This window comes from Nothobranchius furzeri, unplaced genomic scaffold, assembly GCF_043380555.1.
Source record: "Nothobranchius furzeri strain GRZ-AD unplaced genomic scaffold, NfurGRZ-RIMD1 Scf247, whole genome shotgun sequence".
Classification (NCBI taxonomy): Eukaryota; Metazoa; Chordata; class Actinopteri; order Cyprinodontiformes; family Nothobranchiidae; genus Nothobranchius; species Nothobranchius furzeri.
In genome coordinates this window covers 17788-30380 of record NW_027223263.1, presented here as the reverse complement: position 1 = coordinate 30380, position 12593 = coordinate 17788, and the positions used below count along the sequence as shown (strand labels likewise).

General features: G+C 40.1%; 1 pseudogene; it reads right to left on the bottom strand.

Annotated features, from left to right (window-relative positions):
- Positions 1-8343: 8343 nt before the first annotated feature.
- Positions 8344-11837, bottom strand: LOC129159808 (protein NLRC3-like; annotated as a pseudogene).
- Positions 11838-12593: the final 756 nt, after the last annotated feature.

Sequence of the window (12593 nt, the reverse complement as noted above, 5' to 3'; positions counted from 1 at the left end):
TATGAAAGAACGGATAATGCTCGAAATGCGCAGATTCTTCATGATTTAAGGTGAGTCTCCACTTTGTTTTGGTTGTTTTGGCGTCAACATCCTAGCACACAACGTTCTGTGACTCTTAAAAAAAACTATAAAATTGGTGAGAAACATTGGCAGCGAAAGGGATTTACCGATCAGGAAACGGCTGGCAGCGAATGAGTTAATGTTGAAGCACCACAACTAATAGGGTGCTTAGTTGTAGCGCTTTAAGATATTTTTTCTACCTATTTGAACAATGTTTATAAGAAGTACTTTGTTTAACATGTTAAATAAATAAATCTGAATCTGAAGATCTGCTGAACTTGCATTGTTTCAAGTTAAATTGAATAAGAAAAAAAAAAATCAGTGCAACACCAACCTGTGAGTGAAATCGCAGAGCTGGCCATTTCTCTAAGAAGTCCTTCACCATTGGGTTTTCTTGAACGATCTCATGGCGACGCAGTGCAAAGGTTGTTTGCATCAGTTTTTCAATCATTACTTTGTTGGGCTCGGTCTTCTCAACCTCATTTTTTATCTGGACTCTCAATTCCTCCAGACTGGCCTTATCTTCTCCTCTTGGAAAGTTTGGGAGGTAGTTTACCTCAGCTTTTCGTGCTCTTTTTATGTTGGAGTGGGGATACTCTCCTTCTGGGTTGTTGATACTCCTTCTACCAGCATTCACGGACACCTCCGCGCATCCGGCTCTGGCTAGCTTGGTGCGGTAACTTCCCATCTTAAATTTTAAACTGGTCTTCCAACCATAACTTCCAGGCTCATTAAGACATGGATGAGTGGTAACAAGAGCTTCTCTCGTAGGCTTTATTTCCCTTCTCAAGGACATGTTCGACTTCGTAAGAAAAGGTAGGTACTGGGAAAGTGTCAGGCCAACACTTCAGATGCTGAGCTAAAGGCACATGAGGAAGGATGTCTGTGTCAGAACTTGCACAAGAACTGGCATCACTTTTGGATCGCACTATTTTTAATGTGCTCTTCTCTAGTAGCTCTTGAATATCATGTAGACAGGTAAGTTGCCCATCAAAGTCAGGGTCTTCGTATTGTAAGGTAAACTCAAAGTCCAGCCTTGGGTTGAGCTTCTCCCGGAGTATGGTGATTAGTTCTTCCACTGACTCAGGCCGCTTAGTTAGAGAAACCTTCACAACAACATCTGTAGTGCTGTAAACTCTCAGCAGGAATTTCTGAGATGCTGCCATCATCCTGTGTATAAAGCAAGGAATGGAGATGATTAAAAAATACTACAATGGTCTCAACACATATAAAAACAATGAACATCATACCATTGACCTTTTTTTATGTGTCCTTTTATGGCAGAGTGGTACTCAGAATTGGCATCTGAGTACCAAGCAATAGCCCAAAAGATTTACTGTCACAAGTGGAGCAGTACCTCTTGTGGTAATGCATACACATAGCCTTTACAAGGTCTGATAATTGTATACTCAGCAATCATTACAGCTGTCAAAAATGGGGGGTCAAATATACTATAGTCTTGTTTTCCAATTTTAATTTAAAAAGTACACTGTAAATTTCATAACAAAATAAACTTACTATTTATGCTGGTTACTTTGGGTGCATTCTAGCATTTTATGGCCAATCTTTCAACAGTCCAGAACAAAGGTAAGTATTTTACATGTTACATAGTCACAGGCCATCATTTCATTTAGTCACGGTAAAAACTAACCCTATTTCAACATCATAATCTACATTTTCTCACCAGGCATACAAACAATACATAAGAATTTACACAGCAATTATTTTACAAAACAGAGACAAACTGCAGGAGAAATATTTGGAAAAACACATCATGTGATATTAAATCAGTGAGATACATCTAAAAGGAAACAGAACTTCTAGTAGCAAACTACTTTTTACAGACTACTGTCTAATGTTGCTCTCTTACCCACCCCCCCCCCCCCACCCCCCCCACACACACACACACACACACATAGCATCTGCATTTTGAAACTTTGGGGTGGAACAAATCTTAAAATATATGTAAATCACATAATGCAAATTCACTTTCAGTGTAGAAGTATAAAACGTTTTGGTGTCAAAAGAAGTTTCCCTTCCACGTAGTATGCAGAAAGGGGTAAGCGGTCATTAAACTCTGACATGCAGTGGATAGCCATACAACTTGGGTAGAGTTCATATGACCTCATATGTTCAGTGTAGTTTGACCTGTGTTCTTTGCAAAGAAATGCAGCATCATTGTTAACAAGGAGGATTTTTTTGATCTCGCTAAACTGTGGCAGTCCCCCATCCTCCCCCACAGACACAAACATTCCAGGGCTGTAAGTTGTGCCATCAACAATGATCTTTGATGTGCTGTAAATAATTCTGCTGTCAGTTTTAACCTTTATGTATTCTTGTGCAACTTCAGGAAGATCTGAAACCATGACAGAAGTAACGTGTGTCGTCTGCTGATGCGGCTGAAAAAATGAAGGTGCACTGAGGTAGTAGGCCACCATGTGTTGGTGCCGTGTTGCTAATGTTTTTAACACATTCTTAAACTTTTGTGTGTCATGTATTACCCTCTTGAAAAAGCGATGCTTAACCTCGAACCTCATTGTCCATAAGTGAACAAGTGGCCCAAAAGCACGTATAAGAGCTGGGTAGTGCTCTATATAATGATGTTTTGGAAGCAGTCTTAACTCAGGAAACATGTCCTGCAGCACTTTTCTGTGGTCATCTATCTTTGATTGCAAATACTGTATGGACTCTTCATCAAATCTTGGGCGCAGCATAAGCTCAACAACCTCTTTCAAATCCATTAACACTGTCCAAGCAGCATCTTCCTCAGGGACTACATTACCGTTCATGAATGGCAGTACTCTCAGCAATGTGATATTCTCATGACCATTGCCACCAATGGTCCTCTTTGTAGAGAAGTTCTTTGAGATGGGCTTTGGTTTGTCAACTTTATCGGAGTGTTGGTAAGGAAAGGACAAGATTTTTCTATTCAACTGCTCCAGAGTAAAGTATTTCTGCCGGACCATCTCCTGAATACACATGGCCAACTCCACTGGTACAATTCCCTCAAAAAGGTCATGGAGGACATCAGGAGGGAAGCCTGTGGTTGTATGAAAATACTGCAAACTTTCAGTCAGGATGCAGTTCCGTTGCCTACCTGCCTGACTATGACCATCCCCATGTAGAACTTCCTGCACATTTTGGTCATAACTGGCTTTTGTTCTGAGGCTAAACTTGCCATCTCCAACATCATGAGACTGAATTAGGTCTCGTGTTGCATTGCAAAACCTACAAATAAATCCAGTTCTGAAACACTGACTAAACCCAGCCAATGAGTGGGCTGCCAGGTTGTCAGCTACAACGCACATGATAGTCCCTTTAACAGATTTACCGAGGCACTCAATAAATACACCATCTTGCTCAAGAGTTTTTAGATCTTGTAGCAAAGGACCAAATGCTTTTTCATAGCCACACCTGTGGAGATCAGGTACCTTACATAATGCTGCTAGCTGAATGACATGCAGACCTGAACGATATTTACTTGGCAAATCAGCAAACATCCAGCATACTGCACACAGTTTGTGTATTTTCCTTGAAGTGCCCAATGGATTGGCAATTTCAAGGTCATCAATGTACAGTATCAGTGGCAGTGAAAGCTCTGATGAAGAAAACAACTAATTTCCTTGGAAATATGACCCATCTCTGTGGCTTGTGTAAAGACCCTCATAAGAGATATGTGTTTCCATAATTCTGTTAAGAATGTCTGTATGTTGGAACATTTTTTGGATCATCTCAAGTATAGGGACATGAATTGCTGTACAACCAGGCTCCAATACATACTGAACAAGCATTACCACAGGGCAGTTCTTTTCAATAAACGTTTTTCTATGTTTATTTGAACAAAAGTCCTCCCCTTTAGCTGTGGCACAAGCAAAAATATTTGCATTATTTACAGCATTCAGCAAATCATTAAGGATAGCCTTGGAAGGAGTAACCTGATGCCTTTGTAATACATCATGCAGAGTCTTTTTAATGAGAGGCTTTGACAATGAAATGATTTGTGCCAGAGTATCAACTATTTCCTGAGATGCCATTTGAGAAACATGAAGAATACTTTCCATCTTCAGGAACAATGAAGACAAGTTCTTGTGTAACTGCTCTCTTAACTGCCTGGTATCACAAACACTGTCTACCTCAGGAAAAGCCAAGTCATCCAAATGCTCATCATTAACATCCTCAATGGCAAAGTCACTAGTGCTTTCCACTGGCCTGCTGTTTTCGTTTGACACAAGGACATCACAAATATGGGGTGCCATTTGTAAAGTCAAACAGTCATAATCTAACAGCAATATTTTTGGTTATTTAGCATATCATTAATTCACTAACTAAATATTTAATTTACTAATTAAATATTTATTTTGGAACTAAATATTTAATTTGTAAATTAAATATTTATTTTCCGAAATAAATATTTAGATCCCAGCTAAATATTTATTTTGGAGCTAAACATTTAGTTTGCAAAATCAGTATTTGGGAAATAAATATTTAAGTCTGACCCAAAAATATAAACTATAGTGTGGAGCTAAATAACATCATGGAAAATAAATATTTAGCTGGGATCTAAAAATTTCTTTGGAAAATATTTAATTTACAAATTAAATATTTAATTTAAATTTTAAATATTTATTTCCAAAATAAATATTTAATTAGTAAATTAAATATTTAGTTAGTGAATTAAATATTTATTTTACAAACTAAGTATTTAGATCAGACCTAAATATTTAGTTTGCAACATAAATATTTAACTATAAATTAAATATTTAGCGTGCTAACTAAATATTTATTTGGAAACTTTAACATTTATAAATGTATGAATAACATGGTGAAAATATGACTTTGAAAAAGTGAACTCTCAATTTTTTCTCTTATGATATGCTAAATAACAAAAAAAATTGCTGTTAGATTATGACTGTTTGACTTTACAAATGGCACCCAATAGAAAAACACTATAGTTTGAAATGAAGTAAGAATGTAAAAAACAAAAATAACATTTCTTCCCGCTTTGCTGATTTATTGAATCCTTTTTGTGGGTTTTTTGCTCATGAAAGTTAAGTTATGCTTCACTAGTGACTAACTGCAGTAAATGATGCTTTGCTGCAATTATTGTTAACAATATTAAAGTTAGACGTAATTACCACTTTTATCTGAAGAAGCGCGTCTTTATCCCCGCTCCAGCTGCTGAGATCAAAGTTGACAGAAACGGGGATCCGTGCCTGCAACCCGAGCAATTAATCCGCGTATTTCCAGCAGAACACGTTTGCCGAAAGATTTGTGCGATAATCACACTTTCATTTTCCTCATACTCGACTCACGTGACCAGGCGCAAATGTTCACGTAACCAACGCAATTGTGTCATGAATATGCAAATTAGAACGTTGCGACCTCTAGTAACCTCTGAGCAAGCGTCAGCAAGGCAGATCAGAACGCTTCATAGAAGCACGTGATCATAAGCTTTGATACGTCATACAGAGAACATCATTTCTTACTACAAGTCATTGTTGGTCAGAGCACTCGACGCGATTTTAAAATGCAATACGATATAGAAGAATACAACTGGGAGTTGAAAAACAAAATAAGCCAAACTGAGAGAGAAATTCAGAAAGTGAAAGATGAAATTTCAGCATTTAGAGAAAAATCTGCTTTTGAGTATAAAATACGAGAAGCCAAACATGCAGAAAATATGCAACAGAGAGGCTTGAAACATGATGCAGAAATGAAAATCCTCCATCAAAAGATTTCTACTCTAAATAAACTCGTTTTAGAGAATGACAGTCGAATAGCAGCGCTCAGAAAGGAAAATGACAACCTGAGCGTTTACAGAAAATTAAAAGAAAAACGCGATTTTGACACAAAAAAGATTGAGCGACCTCCGAACAGACCTGAGACTAATAGAGAAAGGAAGATCAGCCAGTTACATAAAATGAGTCAGCTAGCTTTGAAGGACGCCTCAACACAAAGTAATGATGGGAAACAGGCTGCATTGGGAAAAGATAATGCTAGATATAATATTTTAATTCAAGAAAAGATGCGTTTTTGTGAAAACATGACAGGGGAACTAAAGAAAACAGATGAGAAATTATTAAAGGTAGATGAAAAAATGGCTGCACTCAGGCACATCAGAAGGCTGCAGTAAAGTGAAGATGATTTGAAACAAGAAAGGGAAGAAGCTTTTGTGTTAAGATCTTTTAATCCAGAGACGAGAAGAATAATGAATTTATTTCCCAGGGAGGTACCGATCTCTCAACCAAAAGAGGCTGATGTAAAGAAAAAAGTTAGAGATCCAATGAGTTGGTTACGGGAATAAGAGGGTTAATCCCACAGTGGGGGTGTCATTTTTAAACACAGATGAGGGGAAAGTGTCGAAGGGGCATGCTAGCTCAGGCAAATAAACACGAGCTAAACTTTCTAGGGTCATGGGTCGGGTTGGGGTTGGGAGAGATAAGGCTGAAAGAGAGATGCTAGATCTTACCTTACTGACTTTGTCTCTGCGACACCAGGTTGGAGTAATAGACAACCCTCGCATCTCTGACTACAGAGTTAACGGATGTCAGAAGGTGGACGGGGAGACGTGTTTTCATACACAGGCTGCAAATGCTGTAATTGAGCCTGGGAGTTTACTGCAGGAACTGATCTGGTTCTGAAAGGACAGATGTTGTCCAGAGTGGAGAGGCAATACTCGTTAACCTGAGAGGTTAATGATGATAAAAGATAAATGACCCGCTCTTTCTAACACCAGCTGAAAGCTCATTCACGCAAGAGTCTGCCTCTCAGGGGCCACGCCCACAGGGCCAGCCTTTCTGGATGTGGGTGGTGTGTCTCCCCATGAGCCTGGGACAACAGGTCCTTGCAAAGCGGCAGTTGCCATGGGGAACCTCACGGGAGTTGGGAGATTTCCACCAATCAAATTTTCCCCGGCCACCGTGGGATAGTTAGCATGGCTAGTTAGTTAGTTAGTTAGTTAGTTAGTTAGTCACTTAGTCAGTCAGTTAGTCACTTAGTCAGTTAGTTAGTTAGTTAGTTAGTTAGTTAGTTAGTTAGTTAGTTAGTTAGTTAGTTAGTTAGTTAGTTAGTTAGTAATGTGGCTCAAAAAGCTGAGTGCACCCCCACAAATGTCATCAAAATGACTGACTCAGACAATATCAGCCTCAACCCAAGATGTAGTTAGCTAGTATCTCAGTTAGTTAGTTAGTTAGTTAGTTAGTTAGTTAGTTAGTTAGTTAGTTAGTTAGTTAGTTAGTTAGTTAGTAATGTCATTCAAACAGCAGCATGCATCCCCACAAATGTTCCATCAAAATGGCCGGCTCAGCCAACATCAGCCTCAACCCAAGTTAGTGGGATGTGTATCTCCCCATGAGCCTGGGACAACAGGTCCCTGAGGAGCAGCAGTTGCCATGGGGAACCTCACAGGAGTTGGGAGATCTTCACCAACCAATGTTTCCCCGGCCACCGTGGTGCTATTAGGATCATGGACAGGCCCTGCTCCCTCACCCTGGGTAAAGTGGGGGGTATGGGGGCCTCTGGAGGGAACGCATGAAGGAGAGACCTTGGCCACTTGTGCGCAAGAGCAAACCCCCCCCACCCCCCACCCCCACCCCCCCCCACCACCACCCCCCCGGGGCGCCACGATCCTGCAGGGAGAATTTAAGTGGGCACTGAGAATTCTCTGTTGATGCAAACACATCCACGACTGCCTGACCGAACCTCATCCAGACCTGATTCACCACTTAAGGATGAAGCCTCCAATCTGCGTAGATTGGATTGCCTCTGGATAGCAGATCAGCTCCGTAATTCAGAATTCCTGGTATATGAGTCGCTCTCAGGGACTGCAGGTTCAAACTGCTCCAAATGATCAGTTTATGTGATCATGTGTAAACAGGGGGACCTCAGACCTCCCTATCTGTTGACACATTTTTAACACAGTGGGGAAATTCACTAGTTACAGGTGTCTTTAGCAACAGGATAAAAACACTTTATGAATTATTTAGTTGGATTAAATCCTTGGGAAATGAGTAATAAGCTGTTTTAGGAAGGTGGAGAGTAACGGGTTACGGCACTGTGTGAAACTTGGGGGGTGGGGTGGGGTGGGGGTGGGGGGGGGGGGCTCCTAAGGCATCTGTTCCTCATGACCTGATGGGAATCAGCCTGTACAGACTTTCCCTCCTGATGCTTTCCAACAGCTGCTTTCCTTCATCACTTTAACAGTCAGTGAGTCACTATGATTTTCCTATATTTCACTCACATTTATGGTGGTGGCAATGTTTATGAAACTTCAGATCTGCTGTATTTGATTTCACTTTTGCATCAACAAGAGTTCAGCAGTACTAACAGCAGTCGTGTGAGCACGGGAATAACACAACAGTCTTGTGTTTCGGTTTATCGTCTGTGAAATATTCACCTGAAATGATAAAATATATACAGCTACTTACAGATAAATAATTAGGTGCATTTCCTGTGCCCTCAGTGACATTAGGCCCAAGGTGAGATTATTATTAGCATAGCGATTAGAAAATAGAGCCAAAGGAACTGTTTTAACATCAGCACGCCACACCAAGCACTACAGCTTTGTCTGCTGTCTGTACAAATTATTACATTTACCTATTTATTGAATCTGAATTATGACTTCAGTTCAAACCAATATAGGGTCTTGAAATGTATTTTCACTGAGTTACTTTTAGCTACTCAAAACACAAACCTAGAGTTATTAGGCTACTTAATAACAACGCTTCATGATTCTTTGAAATTCTTCTACACTTCTTGTCACGTTTAGGAGCAGGAGGTTAGGACCCAAGATGCAGACCCAGGATGACACGAGGCAGGAATGTTAAATAAAGAAGAATCCTTTATTTAGGATGACAAAATAAAAATCCAAAAGGGGCAGGAGGCAAAAAACCCAATAACAAAATGAAGCAGGGAAAAATCCAAAAGCTCACTTCATGAGCAGAGAACCAGAGACCAGGAGGGAGAGACAACAAACAACGCTGACATAAAACAACAATGGACCGACAAGAACAATGAGACAAGGAGGGCTTATTTAGACAGGGAGGAGCAATTAGGGAAACAGGAAGCAGGTGTATGGAGTGAGGCTGGAGGAAGGCAGGTGACAACAATTATCTGGATGGGGAAGAGAACCAGAGGAGGGCAGATGAACCTAACACTATATAAAACACAAAACTAAACCTAAAGACTAAGGGAAGGACTCACACAAACACATACACATACTGACACTCACAAACTCATACACATACAAGAGGCTGTGGCTACAACTTAAGACACACAACAGAGATGCAGACAAAGGACACATGAGGGCGCTAAGAGAACACAAAAGGAGAACCTGGAGTAGGAACTGGAGGAGCTGGGGAACAAAGGGACACAGAACATGACACTTCTATCTCTAATAACCTAGTGAATAACTTCCCTCAGTCCGTTTCTAATTATTCAATCAACTTGCAAAAGCAAAACTTCATGAAGTTATTTAATTTTTTATCTTATTGTTAAAAATCAAATGTTATTGTCCTAAAAATCTTGTCATCTTTCGACTGTAGCATTAAATATTCTTAATAACTAGAAATGTAACATCTATAAAGCATCAAATCAAATAAATCTGACAAATAAGGGAAAAATGTCTGTGTTTATGTCCCCATCTTCACAGATTTAACAATTAGTCTTAGATACATTCAATTGTGGTGAACTGTTTATTTGCGTTTTATACAAACAATTGTCTGACATGTAAAATAGTAACATTTAAAGTTTGGATGTAAGAGGTGAAAATAAAGATTTTAAAAGTTCCAAATCTCCCAGTTGCCCCTCCACCTTCTACAGGTAAAAATTACATCTAGTTATACATTTATAAGTTGGATTTGACTGAAGATTTGTGTTTTTTTATCTGAGATTATTGTTTTTATACTTTTATTAACTGATTCAATTATGTCCTCCCACTAAAACTGACACAACCATTTCTTCAGGTCAAACACCTCCAGATCTTTTTCTGAAGACAGTAGGATAAAGACCAGCGCTGACCACTGAGCAGGAGACAGTGTCTGTAGAGAGACGTCCTGAACTCAGAGACTGTTGGATCTCCTCCACCAGACAAAGATGATTCAGTTCATTCAGACAGTAGAGCAGGTTGATGCTTGTCTCCACAGACAGACTCTCATTGAGCTTCTTGTTGATGTGATCAACTGTTTCCTGATTGGATCTGCTTCCTGTCTTCCCCAGCAGGTCTTTTAGGAGAGTCTGATTGGCCGGCCGGGACAGACCAAGGAGAAAGCGTCCAGGTGTCCATTTGGACTCTCAAAGGCCTTGTTCACAGCACTCTGATAGAGATCATTTAGATTTGGACCGCTGAAAAGTTTAGACCACAGAGAATGTTGCTGTTTGTCTTCCATTAGATTGACACCAGAGCTGATGAAGGTCATATCGACATGCAGAGCAGCCAGAAACTCCTGAACACTCAGGTGGATGAAGCAGAAGACCTTTACCTGGTACAGTCCTGTCTCTTCTACAAAGATCTGTGTGAACACTCCTGAGTACACTGAGGCTGCTCTGATATCGATGCCACACTCTGTCAGGTCTGATTCGTAGAAGATCGGGTTTCCTTTCTGCAGCTGATCAAAAGCCAGTTTTCCCAGAGACTCAATCATCTTCCTGCTCTCTGGACTCCAATGTGGATCTGCCTCAGCTCCTCCATCATACTTGACCTTCACTTTGGCCTGAACAACCAGGAAGTGAATGTACATCTGAGTCAGGGTCTTGGGCAGCTTTCCCCCATCTTTGTTTTTAAACACCTTCTCCAGAACTGTAGCAGTGATCCAGCAGAAGACTGGGATGTGACACATGATGTGAAGGCTTCGTGATGTCTTGATGTGGAGGATAATCCTGATGGCCTGCTCCGCATCTCTGAATCTCTTCCTGAAGTACTCCTCCTTCTGTGGGTCAGTGAACCCTCTGACCTCTGTTACAATGCCAACACACTCAGAGGGGATCTGATTGGCTGCTGCGGGTCTTGTGGTTATCCAGAGGCGAGCAGAAGGAAGCAGGTTCCCCCTGATGAGGTCTGTCAGTAGAACTTCCAATGAGGAGGACTCTGTGACATCAGTCAGGATCTTACTGTGGTGGAAGTCCAGAGGAAGTCGACACTCATCCAGACCATCTGAGATGAACACGACCTGGAACTCTTCAAAGCTCCTGTTATTTTTGGTTTCAGTGAAGAAGTGATGAACAAGTTCCACCAAACTAAACTTCTTTTCTTTTAGCACTTTCAGTTCTCTGAAGGAGAACGGAAACATGAAGTGGATGTTCTGGTAGGCGTTGTCTTCAGCCCGGTCCAGAGTGAACTTCTGAGTTAAGACCGTTTTGCCAATACTAGCCACTCCCTTTGAGATCACTGTTCTAACAAGTTCGTCTCTCCCAGGTGGGAGTTTGAAGAGGTCTCGTCTGATTGTCGTTTCTAGTTTTTTTAGTTTCCTGGACGCCACTTCAATCTCTCTGATCTCATGTTCATTGTTGACCTCTCCAGTCCCTCCCTCTGTGATGTAGAGCTCAGTGTAGATCTCATTCAGATGTGTTGGGTTTCCTGCTTTAGCAATCCCCTCAAACACACACTGGAACCTCTTCTTCAGGCCAGATTTAAGTTTACGTTGACTAAATGCAACACAACATAAAGTATGTCAGGGTGTATTTTATGTAAGTACACGGGAAACTTGATACTTCTGCAAATAACTTGTTTGATTAATCTTTGTACCTGTTTGCAGATGGTCAGCCAGCTGGTCCTGCTTCATTCTTTTGAGGAAGTGTTATGGGAAACTTTATGTTAATTAATTCTTGATCATGGACTCAATCAACTGAATGTAAATGTATTGTTCTATGTCTCTTTGCATGACACACACACACACACACACACACACACACACACACACACACACACACACACACACACACACACACACACACACACACACACACACACAATCTCTCTCTCTCTCTCTCTTTTATCTCTTGGTATAAATAAACTCTGTGACCTGTTGTTTGGGGCATTTTGCCACAGTTATAACTGTTTGACGTGTCTGCTCATTGTCTCCTTCTCTCTTCACTATAGGAAATGGGTTATTGATAAACATATTGATAAAATCCATGACATTTTTTGGTCATTCAAAAGCCATAGTAAATCATCTTTACTTCCAGGTTTCCCCCTTTACCATTACCTAAAACTAAAAAACTCAAATGAAGAGAACAGTCATTGTCCAGATGGTCTAATCTATTTTTACTTTCTTTATAAAGCTCCATGGCAGCCATGACACCTAATAAAAACATGATTTCTCATGTACTTTACTGGTCTTTGTAAAACGTCATTCTCCTATAAAATGAAAACAATTGTAAAACATGAGTTTTTTTAAGTATAAACTATTTTAAAAATCATGATTTATATGATTATTTTGGGATTTATCATTACTTTTTGTTGATCTTTACAATTAGTCGACTGTATTGTATGTTTCTGAGTTTGTCAGGTGTGTGTGTGTGTGTGTGTGTGTGTGTGT